This window comes from Lepisma saccharinum, chromosome 10 (genome assembly GCF_977018435.1).
Source record: "Lepisma saccharinum chromosome 10, izLepSacc3.1, whole genome shotgun sequence".
NCBI classification, from domain to species: domain Eukaryota; kingdom Metazoa; phylum Arthropoda; class Insecta; order Zygentoma; family Lepismatidae; genus Lepisma; species Lepisma saccharinum.
The window spans coordinates 1,879,361-1,894,961 of NC_139238.1; positions in this window are offsets into that span (position 1 = coordinate 1,879,361).

Consider the following 15,601-nt stretch of genomic DNA (forward strand, 5'->3'; position numbering starts at 1 on the left):
CCAAATATCGGAGTTTCTCCTCTGTTTAAGAAGAGGAACTAATGCCCCCATTGAACGAGTGTTTTCGTCAGTGATGTGCCGTAGACTATACGTTTACGTCTACATGCGTTGTCTACACGTAATCTACGCGTAGATTATATTGGGTTGTAGTTTACATAGATTACGTAGACAATCTAAAGTGCATTAAAAGTAATTTTGAAGGGTTTCATGAAAGAAAAGTGACATTTTCAACTATATTGGTTCCTAACGAAATGAAAGGAATCCTATTTACAACAAAATTTCTCTTCTCTTCTATCGTCAACTATGGAAGAAGATAAATAGTATGCAAGAAACAACAACAGATGGCAGTCGTGAGGCAAGAGTTGGCTTTTCCCCATAAAACACTAGAATATATCCTATATTAGGTTTCTTTCTAGGTGAGAAATTGTTCGAATTTGGAAGGAAGAGTATGAAAGGTTCTTCTCACACATTAGCAACTGATACGCAGTATAATTTTGTTTTAATTCCACGGCGCCCTTTGCTAAGTTATCACCTTTCGCCATGTTGTTTACATAGATTACGTAATCTACGTGTATAAAATAGTCTACATGTAGAATGTAGACTATCGTTGTTTACGCGTAGACGCACATCACTGGTTTTCGTACAGAATTTTCTATGGACAAGTGACAAGAACGCTCGTTCAATAGCTATGTTCATTAATAATGTGAATTTCACTCACACGTGTGTAAACTTTTACAAAATGTTATTTGAAAAGAAGGATGTAGTAAGATCCATTCATCAGCAAAATATCATCCAATGACTTCTAATTCTAAATGACAGGTTGGTTGGAGTGCAGTACATATCACTACATTATATAAGTTATTTACAGAGTACTTATTTATTTAATTAGTTTCCAAACATAATTACTTACGATGAAATAGTTTTTATATTAAAATGTGTACATTTTAACTAACTAACTAACTCTCTAGTCTTCTTAAACCGCAAGGTCTATGTCTGCGGCAACACAAGCCTTCCATCTGTCCATATCCTGGGCAAGATGAATCCAATCTTTTCCATCTGTATCAATTTCCTTTAGGTCCATCTCAACGTTATCCTTCCATCTTCGTCTTGGCCTTCCTACAGACCTCTTACCATCAGGTTTCCCAACAAGAATCCGGTAAACTCTTATTTCCTCTCCCATTCGTGCCACATGGCCTGCCCACCTAAGTCTTCTCTGTACCTATACACTTGATTTGAATTAAGCATACCTTGTTCGATGCTGGGTAAAATACCGAAAGCAAACCGTACTTTGGCCATTTTGCATGCTCTTCGTTGACGCTATTCCAGAAAAGCGACACATGACCTATGGCCACCATGCGAATTGGAACAATCCGAATTCGCCAGCACGTTTGATGTCGAAACGAATGTAATATATAAGGGTGAGCCTACATCAAACGATCTTCAAATGTCAGTGATCCATTCGGGGCATTAATATGGATGCCATATGTCGAAACGAATGATCTGTCCCGACTCCATAGACAAAGCGGAGCGGGGTTTGGTTCCCAAATAGGGATCTCCCTGGCGATAAATTGTCTCCCGGCACTATTTTCTCCCGGCGGAGTGGAGCAAATCGTCGCATATGTTAATCCGCGCTCATTCGTGATCCACATCCGATACGGGACGTTGGAATCGGACGGTTACGAATGATAATAGGGACTGACTGATTGGCACGCCTTGGTGACGGGGGGGGGGGGGGGCGGGTCACGAGTTTATGACCCGGAGGTCGCCGGTTTAGCTAATCACACGACCTTCCTTGAATTTTTCGTCATCCATCATGTTACCTCACTTCACCTCACATGTGCTCTGTGACACCTTGTAGGCCTGATCAAATTACCTTGATAATTTCATGTATTTGAAAATAAAATCCTCAGAAAAATATTTGGACCTAAAAGGGATAAGGAGACAGGTGAGTGGAGGATGTTACATAATTTAGAAGTACATAATTTGTATTCATCTCCAGATATTATTAGAAGACTTAGGTGGGCAGGCCATGTGGCACGAATGGGAGAGGAAAGAATTTTTATTGGGAAACCTGATGGTAAGAGACCTGTAGGAAGGCCAAGACGAAGATGGAGGGATAACGTTGAGTTTGACTTGAAGAAAATCGGTGAGGATGGAAAAGATTGGATTGATCTTGCCCAGGAGAGTGACAGATGGAAGGCTTGTGTTGCTGCAGCCATGAACCTTCAGGTTTAAGAGGGCTAGAGAGCTATGCCAGATACACCACGATGTCCATAACACATCATTCTTTAAATTATAAAAACGTTTTTATCAATTCTCCATCATTGTTACTATTTACTGTAATTTGAGAATTGTGTCTAGTGCTGCATTTGGGAACATTGTAATAGCTTTAATGAATTGGTCACTATCAATCTTTGGCAAGAACATTTTATGTACAACAACACTTATTTTGTAATAATATTTTATAATTCACGGAATCAAAAGCTTTCGATAAGTCTATAAATATAATGTATGTTTGCGATTTTTTAATTAGCGTTGATTTCATAGTATCAACTCTAATTGGGGTGTAAGACTGACCTTTTCCGAAGACACCCAATTGTCAACCTCTCTTCTATGTAGTACACCCTGGACTGCATCTTGCACACTAGCGAGGCTCTGGCGTCTGGACTCAAGACTAGTATAATCCTCTGTAGGCCAAGTGTAGTGTCGTCCCTGCAGGGTTGTGATTGTAGCTTCATGAGTCTTATCTTATCACAATTCATCCAAATCTTCGGGATTATCCAAAAGTGGAATAAAAGCGCTTTAAATTAACTGAAGTTCCTCACTTGAGTACGTATTGGACACAGCCGTCTAACCCATGGTCACTTGCTGCAAGGGCTGGAACCTCCAATGTGTCGTGTTTGTAATGTAGTTTCAAGTATTCGGAACATTCTTGTTGAATGCCTAGATTTTGCTTCCCTCGGCAGACCTTTAATCTTCCCAACTGTTTATCATCCCTGCCGAGAATTGGCGACAATATTTTATCAAATGTTTTTATTTTTAGCCTTTTCCGAAGACTCTTCCACTGTCTGTGAGGATGTTCTTAGTTCATTCTTACTCTATGTTTTGTGTTTGTCTTGTGCAGGTTCCCTTACAACCTTGTATTTTTAATTTTTCCTGGCCATTTACACCCTTTGTTTTAAAGTTTTAAGTAAGAATTTTAGATACATTGACGGGTGCACTTTTAATGCGATCAATCAATCATAAATCAATCAATAAACACTAATGAAGAAATGGTAATGATAACATTCCAGGAAAAAAATTCGGGGGGGGGTCATTCATAATTGTTCTCTTGTTCGTTGTCAGAAATTTGAATAATAGAAAAAAACAGTATATAATAATAATTAAAATATCATAATTATAAACCAATTTCATTCCAAAATAATAATTAATATTATTATCATTATTATTATTATTATTATTTCTGGTGTTATGCCCTTGACGAGACTTACTCAGTCCAGCAGAAGATGGGTGACTATCCAGCACATTTTTTTTTCTTTACGTTTCATACAGTATGTACTGAAATGACCAATTATTATACTTTATTGTTAGATTTTAAATACCTTCAAGAAAATGCTTTAAAATTTAGATGGAAATTTTAGTCATAAAGTTTTTGTTGTTTTAGTTTAATACTTTTGGAATATTGAAAACTATGTAACCAGTTATTTTTTAAATAAAACTTGGCCCTGTGCATATATTGTAACCGCAATCGTGATTGTAACGCGCTACGAAACTGGAGATCCAAGGTTTGAACTCCTATCAAGGGGGATTTTCAACTTATCGAACAAGGAATTTAAATGTTCGAAAGGAATTTTAGGACAATCATAAGGGAATTTTCAGTCTGGCCCAGGAATAATACTGGAAAGTGGACAGCAGAAGTGAAACTGGAAGGGTCGCTCAAGTTTCAGAATTCCAAATGTATGAAAATTCTAGATGGATCGTTTCAACATATTGTCTCCTTGATGTATTTCTGTGAAACTTCGAATAATTTTTTTGGAAATGAGTTACGGGTTTTGGTTTCTGGATTTCCATTAATCAATCCAACATCTGAGAAGTTTCGGGAGTTGGGTTTGAAGCCTACAACCCCCCCCCCCCCCTTTAAATACGGCCATGTCTCCAGCGACAAGCTTGTTTACCTTATTCATCTCCAATCAGCCTACAGGAGACGAGATCGGCATAGCATCCGGGGAAAGACAATACAGTCACAATTATTTGGAAAAATTCTGATCGGCATTTCAACCAATCGGATGCAACGCGCGACGTAGCTCGGTCGCGGCGACGGGGTGTCAGTTTCCCTAATCTCATCCCCAGTGAAGCCCGTTCCCCGTAACGCCTTCGGGAGATATTGACTCTCACTCGGGACTCTCCCCCCCCACCTTCCCCCTCTCCCCATAAGACGAAACGTGATCGGAACCGCGGCATCCGAAACTAGGAGTATAGAGCCTCGGGCCTATCGAGGTGTGATGCAAGATAAGATTCGATGTTCGAGATGCACGATAAAGCACAAGAAAACCCATTCTCTGTCTTTTCCTTCTACGGTCCTTTTCATTTCTTCCTCCCTGTTTTTTTCTACCCAGCTCCATTTCATATTCCATTTTAGCTAAAGACCTGGGGGGAACACATATATTGCGTTTAATTAAATATTCCATTTCCGAACCTTCTCGTCCAATCTGCCCTGGCTCCCTGACATTATAACTGCTCTTGTGATGACGTAACAAGGAAAAACAAGAGAGAAGCTGCTTTTTTTACGGGAGAAATTCAAGAAATTTCGCGATGAGGAAGTGTTTGCATATGCTTTTGCGAACTTTTGCAAAGTAAACGGAGGAAACTTAACTGTATTTAAATAGAACATGCTAATGCATAGGTCTCTTGCAAATAGCTGTCAGAATACTGTCGTGGTAACGAACGAACATCTTTCAATAGCCGCGTAGTAACAGATTTATGAACATAGCGTTAGCAAATAATTTCTTATGATGTAAAACATTCACTGGGTAAATATCTGTTATATCGGAGACAAATGTCTTCATTTTTACAGAAGAAACTAGTTGCGGAAATGAGTTTCTGTAGCATTTTGAAAGTTCGTGGAGGTATTTTCTCACCGTAGAATGCTGCACAACAAGAAATAAGCACTTTTGATATAATAAACTTGCATTTTGTGCAAAGCGACAACATTATGCAGTTGTTTCCATTATGTTCCTGCAGATGGCGCGAGCGTCGAAAGTCACACTGTCTCGCCAGTGTTTCCAAACGTGCTTTTTTTTACGAGATTTTTTTTTAACTATGCTTACCTAACCTAACCTTGCCGGAAATGGTCCGTGGGGCTATCGTGAATGGCTTTTGGTGCTATCCGTCAATGGTTCGTGGGGCTATCGTGAATGTTTTTTGAAGCTATCGTGAATGGTTTTTGGGGCTATCCGTCAATGCTTTGTGATGACATAATGAACAAGAAAGTAGGTATTTTTCGGTTAAGAATGTTAGAAACACTGCATACCCACTCCAAATCGACAAAACACAAGCACGATGATCCACAGCTGTGCGCGCCATATTGTATGTTCCGCAAAGGAAGAAACAAACCAAAAGAATTACTCGTAATGAAAAATCGAAGTTATTTTCGTGTAAAAAGCATAATGCCACCTTCAACTATGTTCCGCAATACACAATTGGTAAGTACGAATCATCCGAAACACAAAATATCCGATTTTAATGTGTCTTCAATATAACAGACATTTAATGTTATCCAGATTTTCTAAATTTACTTCTTTTAGTGTAGGAGCTTGCGTGGGTTGTTAAATTAAGCTAATATACTGTGTAGTTACAGACCTAATTCTATGTCATTCCTAAACCAGAAGGGATAAGACGACAGAACTCCCGGGTTCGTATCCCGGCCTGGGAGTTCTTTGTGAGTTCTTCGCTCCTCCCCGATGGCGTAATGGTAACATCGTTGCCTTGTAATGAAGGGGTCCTGGGTTCCATACCCGGTGGAAGCACATTGTGCATTAAGTGGACTTAAAACATCATTTCAAACAATGTCAATTTCCTCATCTTCGCGATTAGCCAAGAGTGGCAGAGAAGCGATGTAAAAAATATGCAATTGCCGAATCTATTAAATACAGTCACCAGCAATAAAAATAGGACAACTACATCCTGAAGTACTCGCTTCCCTAAGGCGTTATGTGTGTTGCCTAACTCTGCTCCTGTGGTAGAAGTTACCATTGAAAATTTGCTATTAAAATGCATTAGATTTTGCGGAATCTAAGGTAAACCTGCATAATATCGGATACTTTTTTAAATCACCATATTTAGCCCACGAAAATAAACAGAAGTGCGTAATTTTTGGTAATATGAACTATTGGTACCTTACCTTTTGTCTTGTCATGTGTTTATCTCCCTTATTGTTCAATTCTTTGTTGTACAATTCAAATTTGAGGAATCGAAAAAAGAAGTCCTAATATCGGATAGGAATTTAACGTTATATAATATATATATATATATATATATATATATATATATATATATATTAACATTATATTTGAAATAAAATTACATCTCATGATAGAAGGAACCTATTATTTATTTTGCTGGAGGTTTGAAAATGTTAAAAAATAACATGGATCACAAAAGTACGATTACTACAAAAGTATGTTTAGTACAAAACACCCTATCCGATATTAGACCGAACGCGGCCTCGTGGGAAATATAACCTTATTATCAAACAAATACCTTTACCGGAATAGGACTAGCATATCAACATACTCTATTATTCCATCTTTCTATGAAATATAAGTAAGCTATAGTTTCTCCTTGCCTTCAATGTGAAAACCTTTAATGATGAAATGCTTCCAAAAACTCAGAAACTGAAAATTTCTGTTTTCGTCGTTCGTGCAGACGCAGTGTGTTCAACAGCGTTCCCACTCACAGTGAAGTATTGGCGGCAATAGACGGACGTAGTTCAGTGAATTGCTGCAGATGGCAGCACCCACGATGCTAGAAACGAGGGTATCCGATATTGGGCGGGTATCCGATATTATGCCGGTTTACCTTATTACATACGTAGATTTTCTACCACTTGTATTAATCGTGATGTTTGATTTGAAATTTAAAATGTGGGTGCGTCAGCATTTAGGCTATTGAACACTTGTCACATAATACAGGGCCCAGCCCCTTACCGGAACTAAAATCAACGCATGTCCCTGAGAAGTAAAATTTACTTGTTTAAGTTAAAAGCTGAGGCTGTAAAGTGGCATTCAGCACATGAACGGACAAGCATAGGATAACACACGCAGCCCTACAGATGATTATATTAGCCATAGGTCCAGACGCCAGAGCCTCGTTAGCCAGCAAGACTGCAGTTACCAGGGTGCACTATGTAAAATTGAGATTTGCTTTAGGGTGTGTTCTCAAAAGGTCACCCCTTATACCACTAATCGTGACTATGAGAATGAATGACTAACTGATGAAATTTGTAATGATATAAACGAGATAAAAATATGAGGGAAACCCTCGAAGTAAGTCCGCCTCCGTCTGCATACATTCGAGGGTATGCGCTTAAGTCCTGGTGCCTTTTAATGAAGCAGGACGTCAGTTGACTGAATTTAGTCAGTTCCCCGTAATTTTATTTTCATATTTATTTATTATTTATAATGTAATACAATATATATATATATATAACAGTTGGGCTGAAAAGTTCGTAGGCTAACATAGTAAAAAATATTTTTTTGACAAAATTCGATTTTATTATTCAATATAGTTGCCTTTGAGGGCGATACAACGATTATAGCTGTCATACAATTTTTCGATGCCATTTTTATAGTACGATTTCTCTTTAGCCTCAAAATAGGCCTCAGTTTCGGCGATTACCTTTTCATCAGTGCTAAATTTCTTTCCAGCGAGCATTCTTTTAAGGTCTGCAAACAGGAAAAAGTTACTGGGGGCCAGATCTGGAGAATATGGTGGATGGGGAAGCAATTCGTAGTCTAATTCATATAATTTTGCCATCGTTTTCATTGATTTGTGACACGGTGCATTATCGTGATGAAACAGCACTTTTTTCTTCAAATGGGGGCGTTTTTTCGTGATTTCATCCTTCAAACGCTCCAACGATGCTATGTAATAATCGCTGTTGATGGTCTGGCCCTTTTTGAGGTAATCGATGAATATAATACCATGCGCATCCCAGAATACTGATGCCATAACCTTGCCAGCCGACTGTTGCGTCTTTCCACGCTTTGGATTCGGTTCATCACGTGCAGTCCACTCGGCTGACTCTCGATTGGACTCTGGAGTGTAGTTATGGAGCCATGTTTCATCCATTGTAATATATCGACGGAAAAATTCGTGTTTATTACGGTTGAATATCGCTAAACATTGCTCCGAATCATCAAAACGTTGTTGCTTTTGATCGATTGTGAGCATGCGCGGCACCCATTTTGCACACAGCTTTTGCATGTTCAAATATTCATGCACAATATGTCCAACACGTTCCTTTGATATTTTTAAAGTCTCAGCTATCTCGATCAACTTCACTTTACGATCATTTAAAATTATTTTGTGGACTTTTTTGATGTTTTCGTCGGTAACAGCCTCTTTGGGGCGTCCACTGCGTGCATCGTCTTCGATGCTCATTTCGCCTCGTTTAAATTTAGCAAACCACTTCTCAACGGTTGATTTTCCTGGTGCAGAGTCCGAATAATGTTTATCAAGCCAAGCCTTGGCTTCAACAGTATTTTTTTTCGCCAAAAAGCAATGCTTTATTAACACACGAAATTCTTTTTTATCCATTTTTTCACAATAACAAAAGCTCCTTCACTCACAATGTTATATCTCACGAACTAATTATCCGGCAGCTGTGAAATTTATACACGTATCTTTTGAAGGTTAGTACTAAGTAAAAATCACATGGATTTAATTCTAGTAACGCCATCTATGAGTCAGTCTACGAACTTTTCAGCCCAACTGTTATATATATATATATATATTATATACAAATAAACAAAACATATATAACACTTAATATAAAGGTGATAGAAGTAGTACAAACTGCCCTAAACAGACCTTGTGCGTTAGTTTATTAGTCTTCATATATTGAGAGTACAGTAAAGATGAGTGTGCGACGTCCTCCAGTCGTTACAAAGTTAGTCCGCTACTCCTATTGTCGGGAACATGAGACTCTTAGTAACTCATCAGGGCTTGCTGGGTAACATGTATAACAACACCAATATCTGAAATTATACACTGTTGTAAGTTCACACATGCATATGCATTTTTCTATTATAAGGTTACAAACCGCATACACATAGATAATCCGTTTCTCCTTAAAGCACTAGAAACTTTGAAACTAACATTGTACAATTCACTCGCATGTCGCGAAAGTCTAATTAAATAATTAGTTCTTTACTTTTAACTTATCGGCAAGAAGAAAATTCGAAAACCGAAAATTGTTCTTGAATTCTCCCCGTTTCCAAGTTCTTGTTGATTCCTCACTCTCTCCGTCGTCAAGTGAAAACATTCAGGCGGCTTCACTTACTCTGCCGAGATGGAAAAGTGACGTCAACACGAACAGATTATGACGTATTTTATATGTACAAGTTTCAACAACAACTTAGCAGTCTAACTATAGTTGCCTCTGATAATCTGAACATTATTTGAACTAACAAACCTTTTAAATTCTTAACAATTTACAAATATAAGACGAACACTCAGGTTCGTTACAAGTGTCTATTGTTGTAATTACGCATCTAATTGAATGTAATGCTATTTTAGTCCTTGGTTATCCATTTATTGAAAAATATTCTGGAGTCCAGAACAGTTGCTTAGACTTAATGACGTATGGGGTGCTGTGAGATGAGTGTATGTTAGGGAGTAATATAATGAGATAAACCGAATTATACATCCATACCTGATGAGGATTCTAACCTTAGAACTCTGCGTTACGATAACCACTGCACTTCAGAGGCCGGCGAGTAACCTATTTTACAATATTTTCAGCGCATAAAAAGTATTTGCACCTAAAGATATGTTCTTTGGTTGTCATAAGCCCTAGATATGTCTGCCGAGGTAAAAATATCCACTTGATTACTTGAAAGAGCTTGGTTCCGTTTGTTCGAAGTTGTTCATTTCGATTGCAAAGCACTGAGAACACTTCTGTCAGTGTGCTTTTGAACATCAAGCAAGGAACATTAATCCGACAGTCAGTGCCAGCGAAAGGGATTTCAAAAGGAATTACACGCTGTGTAACGAGTCCAGGAAAAGAATCACAAGATGTTCTTTGATGTAGATGTGAATCGTTGCATTCGCTTTTTGTTCTGCAGGAGACCAGTCCGGTTCATTGCTTCTCGGGAATGTTCTTTTTTTCTCCAACATCGATTGTCGTTTTGAATTTCTTCTACTACATGTTCTCGCTGCAAATGTCCCAGAGTGCAATGACGCCGGATCTACCAGTGAAGAGGGACGGGGTATGGGGGAGAGCAAATCTTCACTTTGGATGCTTGAACAGTCAACAGCAAAGATAATAGTAGGCAAATAGACCATCACTATTTTAATTCTTCTCCTGTGTTGTTTTAAGTAATTCTGTTTGATTCGAAGCAGATATTTGACACGTCTTTTACTCTTGTACAAATGTTTATAGTTCCTTCCTAATTACCTTTCTCGTTAAATGTTTACTGTTATTAATCTAAATCTGTATTATTTAGTGATTCTTGTGATATTTAATATTTAGGCCTATCACTGATAATGTCAGGATAGTGACTGACCTGTATGTACATATCTTGTAAGAGCTGTTGCCATGCGAATTACGACAGTGTTTTGTCTTGAGTTCGGGCTTTGAGTTTTAAAAGAGTGGTTAAGCTGAATTGTGAGATGCTGTTATTTCTATGAAATTCCAATGGAACTACGCACATAAGTAATTTTATTTAGCTAAGAGGTAAAACATCCTTCTTTTGCTTTGTGAAAACTTGGCTTTGATTTTATTTGATCAATAAACAAACAAAGATATTACCCATACCCTGAGAGGCATCACGTGAATGCTGCGAGTGTTCATGTGATCATTTTTGTGTTTGTGTGTGTGTGTTTTAGTTAAATCATATTTTTTTTACTAAAAGAACGTGTGATCCTGTCCTTTGTTTATTGACGCTTTTATTTCAATTCATGATCATCACATTCTGGGAAACAGATTAAATTAAAATGGTGGTGGACAATTTCTCTACTATTTCCTTTGCTGTTGGGTGTACAAACCTCTTGTGTTCATGTGACGAACCCACACTCGAGTGAATGAAAGTTCGTTTACACAGTTTTTGCTTGTGATTTGTACACCAAGGTTGCCCAGGAAGGTAGATATGAACATTAATTTGAGATTTGCCCAGGGTTGTTATAAGTCCAGGAACCTATAAATTCTAATTGGTTCTATTGGGTTCCGCAACAGGATACCTTTTTCTCGCACAATTTAAATTCGGTCCAAGTGGCGTATTGTTCATTGAAAAAAGGTTCCTGGCCCATATTTAAATTCAGGTTGGAAAAAAAGGTTCGTGGACCGTATTTAAACTGATCTGGAAAAAGGTTTCCTGTACAGAATTTAAATTCAGCCGGAAAAAGTTCTGGACCGAATTTAAATTCAGCCGGGGGAAAGGTTCATTAACGGTATTGAAATTCAGCCGGAGAAAAGGTCACTGGACTGAATTTTAAATTCAGTCGAAAAAAGTTCCTGGACCGAATTTAAATTCAGCTGGAAAAAAGGTTACTGGATCGAATTTAAATTCTGCCGGAGAAAAGGTCCCTGGACCGAATTTAAATTCAGCCGGGAAAAGTTCCTGGACCGAATTGAAATAGCAGATAAAAAGGTTCTTTACGGTCCAGAACCCATTTACGCTTACTGATTTTCTCTCTTGGACCGGAATTGAATTTATTTAAAATTCCTGAACTTTTAACAACCCTGCATTTAGCAGACTAGTAAGGCTTTAACGTCTGGATTCACAGTCAGTATAATCCTCTGTAGGACTCCGTGGGACACGCAGTGCAATGTGGACATTATCCGGAAAGTTTTATGGTTTATCCTGTTCCGCTGTGTTTGTGATTCTCTCTTCGTCCATCTCTTTCGTCACCTTCCATCCTCATCTTCGCTATTAGCCCAAAGTGGCAGAAAAGCGAAGTAAAAATAAGTCTAATCAATCATACGATCACCCTGTATGTTACCCCCCTTTTTGCAATTTTCGATCGCATCTCGGTCTTTTCTGCGATGGTCGTTCTAACTTGTGATTGGCTCGTCCTCCCATCAAAGACGCCCCATTCTGATGGACTCATCCATGCGTGCATATTAAAGAATCTATTGAATAGCGTGATTTTTCCCAACTTTCGCCGCTGAAAGAGATCATCTGACTGAGCGAAGGAGACGAGCGAGGTGAGATAATAGGAGAACGGCATAATGAGCTTCTTCTGCGTGACGAGAATCCCTCGTATATCAGGGAGAAAATGAAATTTGGCCGCTCGGCACGTGCGTCATACGGAGACAGCGGAGAATATGAAGCTGTGCTTGTGTCTCTGTTCCTTCCTTTCACGTTCAGACAAGACCGGGTGCAGTGATGCCGATCTCCGTGGCAGAGTGGTTAGCACTAGGGATGCCCAAACCCGGATAAACTTTTATCCGGATATCGGATAATTTTCCATCCGGATATCGGATATTTTGATATCCGAATGTGTGCATTATCCGGACAGTTTTAACGTCTATCCGTTTTACGGACTATCCACACATTCCCTTATTAGTCATTTACGTATTTCACCGTACGGATTTTCTACAAATCCTCCATCAAATCTGTTCTATCCGAATATCCGAAGACCATAATTTGAAATCCGTTTATCCGTTATCATGATTTTGTGCCTATATCTATCTAGGTAGTTAGCACAGCGCGCTACGACGTCAGGATGCCGGGTTCGGATCCCGGTTGTTTTGCTTCATCTCTCTGTTAGACAGTAACCTGCCTTGGATCTACCTGTTACTTGTTCCGTTACTGCCACTGATGAATAGGATGCAAAAACATAATAAACTAACAATACGGTTCATTCGAAATAACACATCTTAGAATAACTACCATACAATTTCTGTACCATGGATATAAGGGAAAGTTCGGACGTTCAGATGAAAAAGATATAAAAAGACTATTTATTTCTTGTTTAAATATGTACAAATCAATTACAAATGCAACAAACCCCCATGATACAAATTAGTTGAAATGACATATTCTTCAAATGTGTGTGTGTGTATATATATATACATATATATACACACGTAGAATAGAGGTTCGTTCGTTGGCCTAGACCATCAGAACTATCTCTATTTAAATATGTTTACCCGTGACCGCTAGCCCTCCTAGACTAGCCACAGCCACTACCGGCATCGAGAGAACTTCCAAGGTCTCTCCTCTCGCCCAAGCAACGAAAAAATGCCAACCCCCGCTACTCAATAGAATCCCTTATATAGGCGATTCGAAAAAAACAGTAAACGACTTATTTTTCACCCCTCCGGTTTTCAATGGACAAGTTTTTGCACTACCCGCTTTCTGAGCAACTGGCTTCCCCAGACACGTAGGCCAGCTCTGTAGCCGGTTACATTAGAATCTTCATAACAAATATTACCTTCACTAAACCAAAAAAAAATAATATTAATGAACATACGTATATCCACATTTAATAAAGAAAAGCATCATGTACTGGTTCTACCATTACACGGTCTAGGCATGGGTGGTCTTTGGCATTGTCCCTTCATCAACTTCATCATCATCAATCATCGCGATGAGCCAGAAGTGGCAGAAAAGAGACGCCGATTAACAAAAACTAAATCTACTATCTGATCTGATTGTACAGTCAGGTACACAAATATCTCAGCCGTCTTCCGAGGCGGAATGGTTGGTACAGCATGCTGCGACGCCAAGGGTCCAGGGTACGAATCCCACCCTGGATATTCTTTGAGACTGTCCCTTCATCAATGCCATATCATCGCTCATCCACTTCGTCGCGATTAGCACAGAAAAGCGAATTTAAATAACAAAAATTAATCAAAATCATTGAAAAGGAAGGTAAAGGAAGCAGGGGAGTGGTGTTGATAATGTCACCTCCACTATGTACATCGAGAATGTATGATTGATTGATTTGCTATACTTTTCTTCGCCTTTTGTGTCACTTTTGGCTAATTTTCGAAGGCGGGGATGAGTGATAATATGATAAAATTGATGAATACACACTCACAAACATCCATGCCCAGGCTAGGATTCGAACCCGGGACCCCTGGCGTCGTAGCGCGATGTGCTAACCACTCCGCCAAGGGGTGCCTCCACACTTTCTATGTGCTTTCATCGCATCCTCAGATCGAAACAGTTAGGTACGTGTTTCCCTTTTTCGTGAGTGTCATGTGTTCCCCTTTTTGCTTTCCTTTCATCTTTACTTCTGTTTTGGTACTTGTTTTTGTTTTGCATTAGTGCCACGTGCCTATTTCACTCCTTTGACAAGTTCCACATGCCTGTTTTGCCTAATTTTCTGACTTTTAAATGTCTTCTTCCTAGTTCTCATACATTACAAGTGCCTATATCTCTCCTTATATGATTTTCAAGAACCTGTTTCTTTCCTTGGTACGCCAATCTGCTTGTACACTTTATCTAGTGTATATATTTTGGTTGTGAATTCCATCCTTAGCGGTGACTTAACATGCACCCTCGGTACCCCGAAAGTGACACCAACCCTCATATAAGCATTAGAGCAACAATGACAGAGAATGCAATAAAGTAGATGATGATAACTGCTGTCAGAGAAAACTCGGGCAATATCCTTGAAACCGAAGAGCTCACTTTACTTATAAAGGAGAGTTCTTAATTTTTCAACAACCTTTCGTCGAGATAAGGAAGAGTAATTGAGATATATTTTTCCCCGAGTTCTCTCGCGCATCTCTGTCCTACAAGTTATGTAATATTAATAGCTGGGGATAATGGAGGCAAGAAATTATGCTGCATGCGCGAGATATAAATCAATGCGCCACGAGAGGAACTTGTTTTTACTTGGAAGAAGTTTCTCTTCCTTCAGCACGGGCTATTCGGGGCGAAGAAATCACATTTCTATAAGGAGGTGGGAATAAAGTGAGTTAATATGATGGTAGTCAGATGGATGATAACTCTCAATCAGCCAACGAAGGCATTTATACCTTTGGCATATACAGGGTGGGCCAAAAGTCACCAAGGGGTTATAACTGTGAATAACATTTTTATTGATCATTAGTTTCCAATGAGATTTCACATACTTGAAGACCAAGGATGGGATATTACTTTTTTGAAGATGATGAAGCAAATGCAGTAACGGTGAATGGTTATCGACATCGAAACATGATTGACACTATTGTGCGTCCTGCAGTGGAGAACATGCGTGAGATGGGGCCACAGCACACACGGCACGTGCCTCAATTTGGCTTCTGAGGACCATTTTCGGCCATCGCATCATCTCGAGAAACACTGACATCAACTGGCCCTCCCGTTCGCCTGACCTCACTCCCTTTGATTATTTTCTTTGTGCTTTCTGAAGGACAAAGTGTATT